The 13,754-nt window shown below is 43.8% G+C and overlaps 1 protein-coding gene across 2 annotated transcripts in view; it reads right to left on the bottom strand.

The window, feature by feature from the left end:
* Positions 1-13,754, bottom strand: part of acer3 (alkaline ceramidase 3) — a 309,653-nt gene that overhangs the window by 95,935 nt on the left and 199,964 nt on the right. The gene's annotated exons all lie outside the window — the stretch shown is intronic.

The raw sequence follows: 13,754 nt of genomic DNA, 5'->3' as shown, positions 1-13,754 counted from the left end.
CTCAAGTTTTCCAGCATCAGCAGAATCTCTTGTGTTTAAGTTTCGTAAGGATGCTTTATGACACTAGCTTTAATTGCAGAAAGAAGATGCATACATCAGGATGCTCTTTATCAATTACAGCTCAGCAATTAACACCATCATCCCCCCAAAACTAGTCAGTGAACTCCAAGACCTGGGCCTCAATACCCTCTTGTGCAATTGGATCGTGGATTTCCTCAATTGCACACCTTAGTCAGTTCGGATTGGCCAAAACATCTCCTCTACAATCTCCATCAGCACAGGAGCACCGCGGGGATGCGTACTTGGACCCCTGCTTTACTCACTTTACACCTATGACTGTGTGGATAATTACAGCTCCAACACCATATACAAGTTTGCTGATGACACCACTGTTGCGGGTTGTACCAAAGGTGGTGATGAATCAACATCCAGGAGGGAGACTGAAAACTTGGCTGAGTGGTGTAATAACAAGAACCTCTCACTCTATGTCAATAAGACCAAGGAACTGATGGCAGACTTCAGGAGAGTGAAACCAGAGGTCCGTGAGCCAGTAATCATCAGAGGATCAGAGGTGGAGACGGTTAGTAGCTGTAAATTCCTGGGTGTCACTATCTCAGAGGACCTGTCCTGGACCCATCATATAAATATTATTACAAAGAAAGCACGGCAACGCTTCTACTTCCTCAGGAGTCTGTGGAGATTTGGCATGTCATCGAAAACCCTGGAAAACTTCCATAGAAGTCTGTTGAAAGTGTGCTGACTGGCTGCATTGCAGCCTGGTATGGGAACACCAATGCCTTTGAACAGAAAATCCTACAAAAGATAGTAGATTCAGCCCAGTACATCACAGGTAAAACCCTCCCAACCATTGAGCACATCCACATGAAGTGTTGCCATAGGAAAACAGCATCGATCATCAAAGATCTTCACCACCCAGGCTGTGCTCGTTTCTCGCTGCTGTCATCAGGTAGAAGGTACAAGTTCCTCAGGACTCGTACCACCAGGTTCAAGAAGAGTTACTACTCCTCAACCATCAGGCTCTTGAACAAAAGGGGATAACTATGCTCATTTAAGGACCCTCTTATCTTATTTCATGCTCATTATTTATTAATTATCTGCACTTGCACAGTTTGTTTACTGTTTACAGCCCACAGAAAAAGAATCTCAAGGTTGCATGTGGTGATATGCATGTACTCTGAAAAATAAATTGTACTTTGAACTTAACAATTATTTTTTTAAAATGCTTTATATTAAAATACTGAAAGAAACAAACTTCTGCCATGGCTCCAAATTAAAATGAATTATTACCTTCAGGAACAGAAAAGTGGGTGAACACATGCCTGTCTACATTAGGGGACCAGCAGTGCAGGGAGGCAGCAGCTTTAAACTTCTGGCTGTGAGATCACCAATTCCGGACTCGGCACACCCAGCAATCCATGAGGGAAGTGTAACTTTCTTAGATTAAGAAGGTTCAGATTGTCAACGAGCACTCTAATAAACCTCTACATATGTACTATTGTATTATGGTCTGGTATGGCAAATCCATTACACAGGAATGTAAGAAACTGCAGAGAGTAATAGACTCTGCCCAATACATCACAGGCATATCTCACCTCACCATCAATAACATCAACCGGAGGTGCTGCCTCATGCAAATTTTATCAAAGATTCCCACCATCTTTTCACAATCACTATCAGCCATGATCACAGTGAACGGCGGTGCTGGCTCAAAGGGCTGAATGGCTTACTCCTGCACCTATTGTCTATTGTCTATCAGGCAAGAAGTACAGAACTTTGAAGACCTGCACCACCGTGTTCATGAATAGCAATTTCCCTTCAGCCATTCAGTTTCTGAAACAACCAGTAAAACCCTAATCACTACAGTTTAGCAACACTAATCAGTAAAATGGATAATTTTCTACTTGCGTACTTTCTTACAAATATTGCAAGTTAGTAATGTTTAAAATGTGTTTTACTTGTGAACGCTGCTCTGTGCCTGTGATGTTGCTGCAAGGTAAGTTTTTCATTACACCTGTGCACACACAGACTGCACGCATGACAATAAACTCCACTGGACCATTCGTGGCTGAACAGAATTTTATAAAGACTCAGCATGACTTCCATGATCTTGCACTTGAACTCCCTATTTTTAACTTATCCTTTAAGCTTGTTTTTAAAAACCACTTCCTCAAACTGTTCTACCACTTTCGATGAAGTACACACATGGAGGATTATGACTAGGACCGCAGCAATTTCCTCCCTTAATGAATAGCCCCTTGTCATAAGAAGGATGAAAGACATCCTTAATCTTGGCAGTACAGAGGCAATATTAGTTAGACCTGCAACGGAATGAGGGCATTTGGCCCCATCAAGTCTGCTCGGCCATTCCTGGCTTCTCCCCATAACCTTTGGTGCGATTATTAATCAAGAGCCTATCAACCTCTGCTTTATAGATACCCAATGGCATGCCCTCCCAACAGCCGTCTGTGGGGATGAATTCCACAGATTCACCACCCTCTGGTTAAAAAAATTCCTCCTCATCTCTGTTCCATAGGAACATCCTTCTGTTTTGAAGCTGTGCCCTCTGGTCCTAGATTCTCAAACTATTGGAAACATCCTCTGCAAAGCCATTCTGTCTAACATTCGACAGCTTTCAATGAGATTTCACTCCCTCACCTAAACTGAGTACAAGCCCAGAACCATCAAACGCTCCTCATACATTAACCATCTCATTCCAGGGATCATTCTTGTAAACCTCCTCTGGTCCCTCTCCAATGCTAGCACATTTTCTTAGATATGGGGCCCAAAATATGGGGGGGGGGGGGGGGGCTATATAAACGCCAACACTCCTAGAGAGAAACACCAACAACTGTGCATTGAGGATGTCCCCTTGACTGGTGATGAAGTCTGCAAGCTAATTGCCAGGTTTGGCGGACACCACAACATCAAACATTAGCCTATTCTAGTTCTACAGTGCCTGTATTCTCTCCTAACTGTCCTACAGTTTTGGTCCAGGTACACAACATGGTGCAACATAACTATACTGGGTGCGATCCTACTACCACTGCATTGAGGGCCCATACACCATAGCAAACTGCTTCCCGAGTGAAACATAACACCGTCATGCATTTGATATAAAAATGATGCAGATTTGACCACATTCACAGTAAGTTTAGTAAATCTAACAGAATCAAGTTGCACAACAATTCTTTGATCACGCCACTGACTCAACTTTTTACCTCTCATTACTGTGTCATGCCAGAAACACTCCGCTAGAAGCCTCTCTTTATCCCTTTAGCAGAGACATGGAGTGGTTGTGTCGACCAAGACTTTATTTCCTCGAATATAAGAGATTGAGGGTGACCTGATAGAGGTATACAAGATCATTAGGGTCACAGGCAGGTGAAAGTACGTATTCTTTTTCCCGAGGAGTGAGTGTTAAAATCAAGAGGACATAAATTTAAGATCAGATGTGAGAGATTCAAAAGGGACATCAGGCGCTGCTTCTTCATGCAAAGTGTGCTGCAGATTAGGAATTTGCTGCCAAAATTAGTTGTTGATGTGGGTAACATCAGCTGCATCTAGATAAGCACATGGAAAGGAAAGGTTTAGGGGGTCATGGGACAAACATGGGCAGATGGAAAGTGCTTGCTAGGCAACACAGCCAGCATGGATGATTTGGCCCATAGGCCTGGCTCCATTCTCTATATCACAATCATTCTTAGAAAAGACAGATAAGTAGTTGTACAATAAGTAGTGCATACAGTCCTTCCAGGTGAGGCAACACTTCACTTGTGAGTCTGTTGGGGTCATCTATTGCATCCAGTGCTCCCGGTGTGGCCTCTACATCGGTGAAACCCAACACAGATTGGGGGACCGATTCGTCGAGCGCCTCCACTCCGTCTGCCACAGCACACAGGATCTCCCAGTTGCCACCCACTTCAACTCTGTTTCCCATTCCCATTTGGATCTGTCCATACATGGCCTCCTCTACTGTCATGATGAGGCTAAACTCAGGTTGGAGGAGCAACACCTCATATACCGTCTAGGTAGTCTCCAGCCCCTTGGTATGAACATAGAATTCTCCAACTTCCGGTAATTCCTTCCCCTATCCCTATTTCACTCTGCCCCCTCCTCCAGCTGCCTATCACCTCCCTCATGGTTCCGCTTCCTTCTACTACCCATTGTGCTTTCCCCTATTCCTTCTTCACCTTTCCTGCCTATCACCTCCCTGCTTCCCCTCCCCCACCCCTTTATCTTTCCCCTTACTGGTTTTTCATCTGGAACCTTCCAGCCTTCTCCTTCCCACCCTCCCCCCACCTTCTTTATAGGGCCTCTGCCCCTTCCCTCTTCAGTCCCGACGAAGGGTTCCGGCCCGAAACATTGACTGATCATTTCCACGGATGCTGCCCGACCTGCTGAGTTCCTCCAGCGTGTTGTGAGTGTTGGGTTACACTTGAATCCAAGGGGGAACCAAATACCTTGTAGGCAGGCTTGTTAGAGTTGTTCAGAGTAGTACAAACTAATACAATAGGGGACTGGGAACCAGTATGATAGAGCTGAGGATTGAGCCAGCAGGTTTACAAGTAGATGATCGATGTAATATGAATGTAAGGAAGGACAAGCCAATGATTGGGTACAAATGCAGATAGTGCAAAAAATTAAATAGCACCACTGGGGCAAAATTCACAAGGGTAAAGAATGCAGGACTGAAGGTGCTGTATTTAAGTGCACATAGTATTTGGAATAAGGTTGATAAACTCAAGGTGCAATTAGAGATTGGTCGGTATGACTCATAGGCATCACTGAATCGTGGCTGAAAGAAGGTCATATTGGGAGCTTAATATCAAAGGATATACTTTGTATTGAAGGGACAGGCAGAAAGGCATAGAGTAGTGGTGTGGCACTGTTGGTAAGAGATGGAATTACATCTTTAGGAAGAGGTGACATAGGGTCAGAGAATGTAAAATTTTGTGGGTGGAGTTAAGAAACTGCAAGGGTTAAAACAAACATTATGGGAATCATATATAGGCCTCCAAATAGTAGCCAAGATGTGAGGTTGTGATTGCAAAGGGAGCTGGAAAGGGCATTTAATAAGTGTAATATCACAATTATAATGGGGGACAATTATAAAGGGATTGGGAAAATCAGGTTGGTATCGGATTGCATGAGAGGGAATTTGTTGAATGTTTATGGGATGGCTTTTTAGAGTAGTTGGTGCTTGAACCTACTCACGGAAAGGTTATCCTAAATTGGGTGTTGTGTAATAATTCAGATTTTATTAGGGAGCTTAAGGTAAAAGAACCCTTAGGTGACAACGATCATAAGAGCATTGAATGTATCAACCTTGCAATGGAATAAAGGGAATTACAGAAGCATGAGAGAGGAGCTTGCGCAGATGGATTGGAGAGGGACACTTGCAGGGATGACAGCAGAGCAGAGGTGGCTGAAGTTTCTGGGAGGACGCTGGATAGATATGTCCCACAGAAGTTTTTCTTAAATAGCAAGGGTAAGCAACCATGGCTGACAAGGAAAGTTAAGGACAGCATAAAAGCCAAAGAAAGGGCATAAAAGGTAGCAAAAGTGAGTGGGAAATTGGATGGTTGGGTAGTTTTTAAAATCCAACAAAAGGCAACTAAAAAAGCTATACAAGGGAAAAGATGAAATATGAGGGTAAACTAGCCAATAATATGAAGGGATTTTTCAGTTATATAATAAGGTAAAAATTGATATTGGGCCACTAGAAAATAATGCTGGTGAGGTAGTAATGGGGGACAAAAAAATGACGGATAAACTTAATAAGTGCGTTGCATCAGTATTCACTGAGGAAGACACTAGCTCTATGCCAGAGGTCCATGAGTGTCAGGGAGCAGGAGTGCATGCCATTGCAGGAGAAGGTGCTAGGCAAACTGAAAGGTCTTAAGGTGGATAAGTCACAAATTTCATGTCACGTGCCGGTGATAATAAACCTGATTCTGATTCTGGACCAGATGGACTACATTCTAGATTTCTGAAAGAGTCTGATGCATGGTTTATGATCTTTCAAGAATCACTTGATTCTGGCATGGTTACGTTGGACTAGAAACTTGCAAATGTCACTCCACTCTTTAAGATGTGAGGAAGGCAAAAGAAAGGAAATTATAGGCCAGTTAGCCTAACCTCAGTGCTTGGGAAGTGTTGGAGTTTATGTTCGGGGTATTTGGAAACTAATGATAAAATAAGGCGAAGTCAGCATGATTTCTGTGAAGGGAAATCTTGTCTGACAAGTCTGTTAGAGTTCTTTGAGGAAGTACCAAGCAGTGTGGACAAGGGAGAGGCCGTGGATGTCATTTACTTGGATTTTCAGAAGGCATTTATAAGGTGCCACACATGAGGCAAGATAAAATCCCATGGTGTTACAGCAAAGATACTGGAATGGATAGAAGGATGACTGACAGGCAGGAGGCAGCGACTGAAAATAAAGGTGGCCTTTTCTGATTGGCTGTCAGGGACTAGTGGTGTTCCTCAGGGATCATATTGGGACCACTACTTAGCATATTATTTGTCAATGATTTAGATAATGGAATCAATTGCTTTGGGGCAAAGTCTGCAGATGACACTAAAATAGGTGGAGGGGTAGGTTGCGCTAAGAAAGCAAGGTGATTGCAGAAGGACTTACACAAATTTGAAGAATGGGTAAAAAAAAAAGTGGCAAATGCAATACAGGGTTGGGAAATGTATCATAATGCATTTTGGTAAAAAGAACAAAAGTGCAGACTATTACTGAAGTGGTATCGAAGTGGAGAGAATATCAGAGGTGCAAAGGGACTCGTGCAAGACTCCAAGATATTAACTTACAGGTTGAGTCTGTGGTAAAGGCGGCAAATACAATCGTGGCATTCATTTCAAGGGAAATAGAATATAAAAGCAAGGAGATAATGCCGAGACTTTATAAGACACTATCAGGCCACACTTGGAGGACTGTCAACAGTTTTGGGCCCTATATTTCAGAAAAATTGTGTTGTCAGTGGAAAGAGACCAGAGGAGGTTCACAAGGATGATTCCGGGAATGAAGGGGTTAACATATGGGGAGCTTTTGGCAGCTTTGAACCTGTACTCACTGGAATTTAGAAAAATGCAGGGGGATCTCATTGAAACTTATGAAATATTGAAAGGACGAGGTAAGGTGGATGTGGAGAGGATGTTTCCTATGGTGGGGTATCCAGAACCAGAGGACACAGCCTAAAAATTGAGGGGCAACCGTTTAGAACACAGGTAAGGAGGAGTTTACTTCTTTAGCCGGAGAGTAGTAAATCTGTGGAACGCTCTGCCACAGACTACGGTGGAGACCAAGTCCATGCATGTATTTAAGGCGGAAGTTGATTGTTCCCTGATCGGTCAGAGCATCAAAGAGTATGGGAGAAGGCAGGTGCACTTAGTTGAGTGGGGTCCGGGATCAGCCATGATGGGATGGTGGAGCAGACTCCAAGGGATACATGGCCTAATTCTGTTCCTATGTCATGGTCTTATCACCAGGTTCAGGAACAGTTATTACCCCTCAACCATTAACCCCTTGAACAAAGGGGATAATATCACTCACCCCAAAAATGAACTGTTTCCACAACCAGTGGATTCACTTTCAAGGATTCTTCATCTCATGTTTTCAAGATTTATTGCTATTTATTATTATTATTTTTGTTTCTTTGTCTTTCATGTGAATGCCGCCAAGAAAATTAATCTCAGGTTCGTATATGGTGGCATATATATACTTCAATAATAGATTTTCTTTGAATTTGGAACGTACAATTGCTTGAAACCAAAGCGCTCTAAAAAGAAGATCATTATGAGCCAGAGGAAAAACACTCAGGTTTCTCGAGTCAGACAGAATGTAGTCTTGTCAGGGAGAGCGAGGAGGTGATAGAAAGGAGTTATAGGCAGGTGGTCACACCGGGGCCATGGGAGACAGACAAGTGGGTAACAGTCAGGAGAGGGAAGGGCTAGAGTCAGGTACGAGAAAGTACCCCTGTGGCTGTACCACTTGACAATAAGTACTCCTGTTTGAGTACCGTTGGGGCGGGGGGGGGGGGAGAGGAACAGCCTTCCTGGGGGAAGCAACAGTGGCCACGCCTCTGGCACAGAGTCCGGCCCTGTGGCTCAGAAGGGTAGGGAAAGGAAGAGGAAGGCAGTAGTGATAGGGGACTCTATAGTTAGGAGTTCAGACAGGTGATTCTGTGGACGCAGGAAAGAAACTCGGACGGCAATTTGCCTCCCAGGTGCCAGGGTCCGAGATGTTTCAGATCGCATCCAAGATATCCAGCAGTGGGAGGGAGGACAGCCAGAGGTCATGGTACATATTGGTACCAATGACATAGGTAGGAAAAAGGAAGAAGTCCTGAGAAACAGACTACAGGGAGTTAGAAAGGAAGTTGAGAAGCAGGACTGCAAAGGTAGTAATCTCGGGATTACTGCCTGTGCCACGTGACAGTGAGTATAGGAATAGAGTGAGGTAGAGGATAAATGCGTGGCTGAGGGATTGGAGCAAGGGGCAGGGATTTAGATTTCTGGATCATTGGGACCTCTTTTGGGGCAGGTGTGACCTGTACAAAAAGGACGGGTTGCACTTGAATCCCAGGGGGACCAATATCCTGGTGGGGAGGTTTGCTAAGGCTACTGGGGAGAGTTTAAACTAGAATTGTTGGGGGGTGGGAACCGAACTGAAGAGACTGGGAAACAGGCTGTTGGCTCACAAATAGAGAAAACATGGAGACAGTGTGTGAGGGAGCATAAGCAGGTGATAGAGAATGGATGGGCTCAGACGGACGGTTTGAGATGTATCTATTCTAACGCAAGAAGTATTGTGAACAAAGTGGATGAGCTTAGAGCGTGGATCAGTACTTGGAACTATGATGTGGCTGCCATTACAGAGACTTGGATGGCTCAGGGACAGGAATGGTTACTTCCAGTGCGCGGTTTTAGATGTTTCAGAAAGGACAGGGAGGGAGGTAAAAGAGGTGGGGGCGTGGCACTGTAGATCACAGATAGTGTCACGGCTGCAGAAAAGGTAGACGTCATGGAGGGATGGTCTACGGAGTCTCTGTGGGTGGAAGTTAGGAACAGGAAGGAGTCAATAACTTTACTGGGCGTGTTTTATAGGCCGCCCAATAGTAACAAGGATATCGAGGAGCAGATAGGGAAACAGATCCCGGTAAGGTGTAATAATAACAGAGTTCTCGTGATGGGAGATTTTAATTTCCCAAATATCGATTGGCATCTCCCTAGAGCAAGGGGTTTAGATGGGGTGGAATTTGTAGGTGTGTTCAGGAAGGTTTCCTGACACAATATGTAGATAAGCCTACAAGAGGAGAGACTGTACTTGATTTGCTATTGGGAAATGAACCTGGTCAGGTGTCAGATCTCTCAGTGGACGAGCATTTTGGAGATAGTGATCATAATTCTATCTCCTTTACAATAGCATTGGAGAAAGATAGGAACAGACAAGTTAGAAAAGTGTTTAATTGGAGTAAGGGGAATTATGAGGCTATCAGGCAGGAAATTGGAAGCTTAAATTGAGAACAGATGTTCTCAGGGAAAAGTACGGAAGAAATGTGGCAAATATTCAGGAGATATTTGTGTGGAGTTCAGCATAGGTACGTTCCAATGAAACAGGGAAGTTATGGTTGGGTACAGGAATCATGGTGTACAAAGGCTGTAATAAATCTAGTCAAGAAGATAAGAAAAGCTTACAAAAGGTTTAGAGAGCTAGATAATGTTAGAGATCTAGAAGATTATAAGGCTAACAGGAAGGAACTTAAGAAGGAAATTAGGAGTGCCAGAAGGGGCCAAGAGAAGGCCTTGGTGGGCAGGATTAAGGAAAACCCCAAGGTATTCTACAAGTACGTGAAGGGCAAGAGGATAGGATGTGAAAGAATAGGACCTATCAAGTGTGACAGTGGGAAAGTGTGTATGGAACCGGAGTAAATAGCAAAGGTACTTAATGAATACTTCACTTCAGTACTCACTATGGACAAGGATCTTGGTGATTGTAGTGATGACTTGCAGCGGACTGAAAAGATTGAGCATATAGATATTAAGAAAGAGGATGTGCTGGAGTTTTTGGAAAGCATCAAGTTGGATAAATCGCCGGCACCGGATGAGGTGTACCCTAGTCTACAGTGGGAGGTGAGGGAGGAGATTGTTGAGCACTGGCGATGATCTTTGCATCATCAATGGAGGCGGGAGAGGTTCCGGAGGATTGGAGAGTTGCGGATGTTGTTCCTTTATTCAAGGAAGGGAGTAGAGATAGTCCAGGAAATTATAGATCAGTGAGTCTTACTTCAGTAATTGGTAAGTTGATGGAGAAGATCCTGAGAGGCAGGATTTATGTACACTTGGAGAGTTATAATATGATTAGGAATAGTCAGCATGGCTTTGTCAAGGGCAGGTCGTGCCTTATGAACCTGATTGAATTTTTTGAGGATGTGACTAAACACATTGGTGAAGGAAGAGCAGTGGATGTAGTGTATATGAATTTCAGCAAATCATTTGATAAGGTATCCCATGCAAGGCTTATTGAGAAAGTAAGGAGGCATGGGATCCAAGGAGAAATTGCTTTGTGGATCCAGAACTGGTTTGCCCACAGAAGGCAAAGAGTAGTTGTAGATAGGTCATATTCTGCATGGAGGTTGGTGACCAGCAGTGCGCCTCAGGGATCTGTTCTGGGACCCTTACTCTTTGTAATTTTTATAAATGACCTGGATGAGGAAGTGGAGGGATGGGTTAGTAAGTTTGCTGATGACACAAAGGTTGGAGGTGTTGTATATAGTGTGGAGGGCTGTCAGAGGTTACAGCGGGACATTGATAGGATGCAAAACTTTACTGAGAAATGGCAGATGGAGTTCAACCCAGATAAGTATGAAGTGGTTCATTTTGGTAGGTCAGATATGATGGCAGAATATCGTATTAATGGTGAGACTCTTGGTAGTGTGGAGGATCAGAGGGATCTTGAGGTCCGAGTCCATAGGACACTCAAAGCAGCTGTGCAGGTTGACTCTGTGGTTAAGAAGGCATCCGGTGCATTGGCCTTTATCAATCGTGGGATTGAGTTTAAAAGCCGAGAGGTAACGTTGCAGCTATATAGGACCCTGGTCAGACCACACTTGGAGTACTGTGCTCAGTTCTGGTCGTCTCACTACAGGAAAGATGTGGAAACCATAGAAAGGGTGCAGAGGAGATTTACAAGGATGTTGCCTGGATTGGGGAGCATGCCGTATGAAAACAGGTTGAGTGAACTCGGCTTTTTCTCCTTGGAGCCACGAAGGATGACAGGTGACCTGATAGAGGTGTATAAGATGATGAGAGGCATTGATCGTGTGGATAGTCAGAGGCTTCTTCCCAGGGCTGAAATGGCTGGCGCAAGAGGACACAGGTTTCAGGAGCTAGGGAGTAGGTACAGAGGAGATGTCAGAGATAAGTTTTTTACGCAGAGAGTGGTGAGTGCATGGAATGGACCGCCAGCAATGGTGATGGAGGCGGGTACAATAGGGTCTTTTAAGAGACTTTTGGATAAGTACATGGAGCTTAGAAAAATAAAGGGCTATGGGTAAGCCTAGTAATTTCTAAGGTAGGGACATGTTCGACACAACTTTGTCGGCCGAAGAGCCTGTATTGTGCCATAAGTTTTCTATATTTCTATGTAGTCATTAGAGGACAAACATCACAGCCCCTTGGCAGTGGCAGGATTGAGGGAGGGCACTCTACAAATGGCTCACCTCATCACTACCTGCAATAGTTGATCAAAATTAGGCAATGTTTCAAGATCTATCAAGATGAGCAACACTGTGATTGATAAGATAATTTGTTGTTGAGCTTTACCAATACTTCACTGGCTAAGTGGAGCTTTGGAAGGTCATGGAGCTGTGAAAGGAACTGTAGAAAATACAAGTTCAGGTTATTCTCTGTTTAAAAAAAACAGCTGATTTTATTTGTTAGTTTACATCTCACAAAATGTACTGCAATTCTACATCCTGGAATGCAGTACAAAGCTAGAATGGAGCATGGAGATTGCGAAATAATGAGAAATACTTTACAATAAAGAGGCGCTGACACCATAAGACCATATGATATAAGAACAGAATTAGGCTATTTGGCCCATCAAGTCTGCTCCACCATTTCATCATGACTGAGCTAATTTTCCTCACAGCCCTAATCTCCTGCCTACTCCCCGGATTCCTTCATGCCCTGATCAATCAAGAATCTACCACCTTCTACCTTAAGTATACATACAAATTTGGCCTCAACAGATACCTGTGGCAAAAAAATTCCACAGATCACCACTCTCTGGCTAAAGAAATTCCTCATCTCCATTCTAAAAGAACACCTGTCTATTCTGAGGCTGTGCCCTCTGGTCTCAGACTCTCCCACCACAGGAAACATCCTCTCCAAATCCGCTCTAATCACCTTTCACCATTTGATAGGTTTCAGTGAGATCATCCCTCATTCTTCTGAATTCTAGTCAATATAGGCCCAGAGCCATCAAATGCTCTTCATATGACAAGCCATTCAATCCTGAAATCATTTTCATGAACCTCCTTTGAATCTTCTCCAGTTTTAGCACATCCTTTCTAAGGAGCCCAAAACTGCTCACTCCAAGTGAGGCCTCACCAGTGCTTTATAAATTCTCAACATTACCTCCTTGCTTTTATAATTTAATCCTCTGGAAATTAATGTTGTCATTGCATTTGCCTTCCTCACCATAGACCAGTGGTCCCCAACCACCGGGCCGGGTGGAAACGATATGATTTGGCGATATGAAACAGTACGAGTCCGATGCGCCTTTCCTCATTCCCTGTCAAGCACTGTTGAACTTGATCACCCCCCTCCCCCCGTCAGCTGGTCCGCAAGAATATCGTCAATATTAAACTGGTCCGTGGTGCGCAAAAGATTAGGGACCGCTGCCATAGACTTAACCTGCAAATTAACCTTTAGGAAATCGTGCACAAAGATTCCCAAGTCCCTTTGCACCTCAGTTTTTCATATTTTCTCTGCATTTAGAAAAGAGGCAACCTTTTCAATTCTTCAATCCTTGAGGAAACCATGCTGTCTGTGGCCTATTTTATCATGTGCCTCTAAGTACACTGAGAACTCAACCTTAATAATCAACTCAAATATCTTCCCAACCATTGAGATCAGACTAACTAGCCCATGGTTTCCTTTCTTCTGCCTTTCCAGCAGTCCGGGATATTGCAGAATCTAGTGATTCTTGAAAGATCATTACTAATGCCTCCATGATCTCTTCAGCCACTTTCAGAACCCTGGGGTGTACACCAGCTGTTCCAAGTGACTTATCCACCTTCAGAACTTTCATTTTCCCATATACCCTGGCAGGGTGGTGAATCTGTAGTATTCATTGCCACAGAGAGCCGTGGAAGCCAAATCATTGAGTATAATTTAAAGTGGAAGCTGATAGGTTCTTGATTAGTAAGGGTGTCAAAGGTTCAAGGGAGAAGGCAGAAATATGAGTGAGAAGAATGATAAATCAGCCATGATGGAATGTCAGAGCAGACTAGATGAGCCGAATGGCCTAATCCTGCCCTGATGCCTTATGGTCCACCACATCTGCCTAGTGGCTTATAATGCCCATAATACACGGGTTATGGAAGAGCAGTACAACAGTGGGTTTTTCACATGATTGGCCCTAATATATTTTCATTGACAAACAGGCGTACAGGTGTTCCTAAGAAAGTGGCCATTGAGTGCACAGAACTTAGAACATACAG

The sequence above is a fragment of the Mobula birostris genome, chromosome 7 (assembly GCF_030028105.1).
Source record: "Mobula birostris isolate sMobBir1 chromosome 7, sMobBir1.hap1, whole genome shotgun sequence".
Taxonomy (NCBI): Eukaryota; Metazoa; Chordata; class Chondrichthyes; order Myliobatiformes; family Myliobatidae; genus Mobula; species Mobula birostris.
Note: the sequence above shows the minus strand (reverse complement) of the source record. Positions and strands in the feature narration are given on the sequence as shown.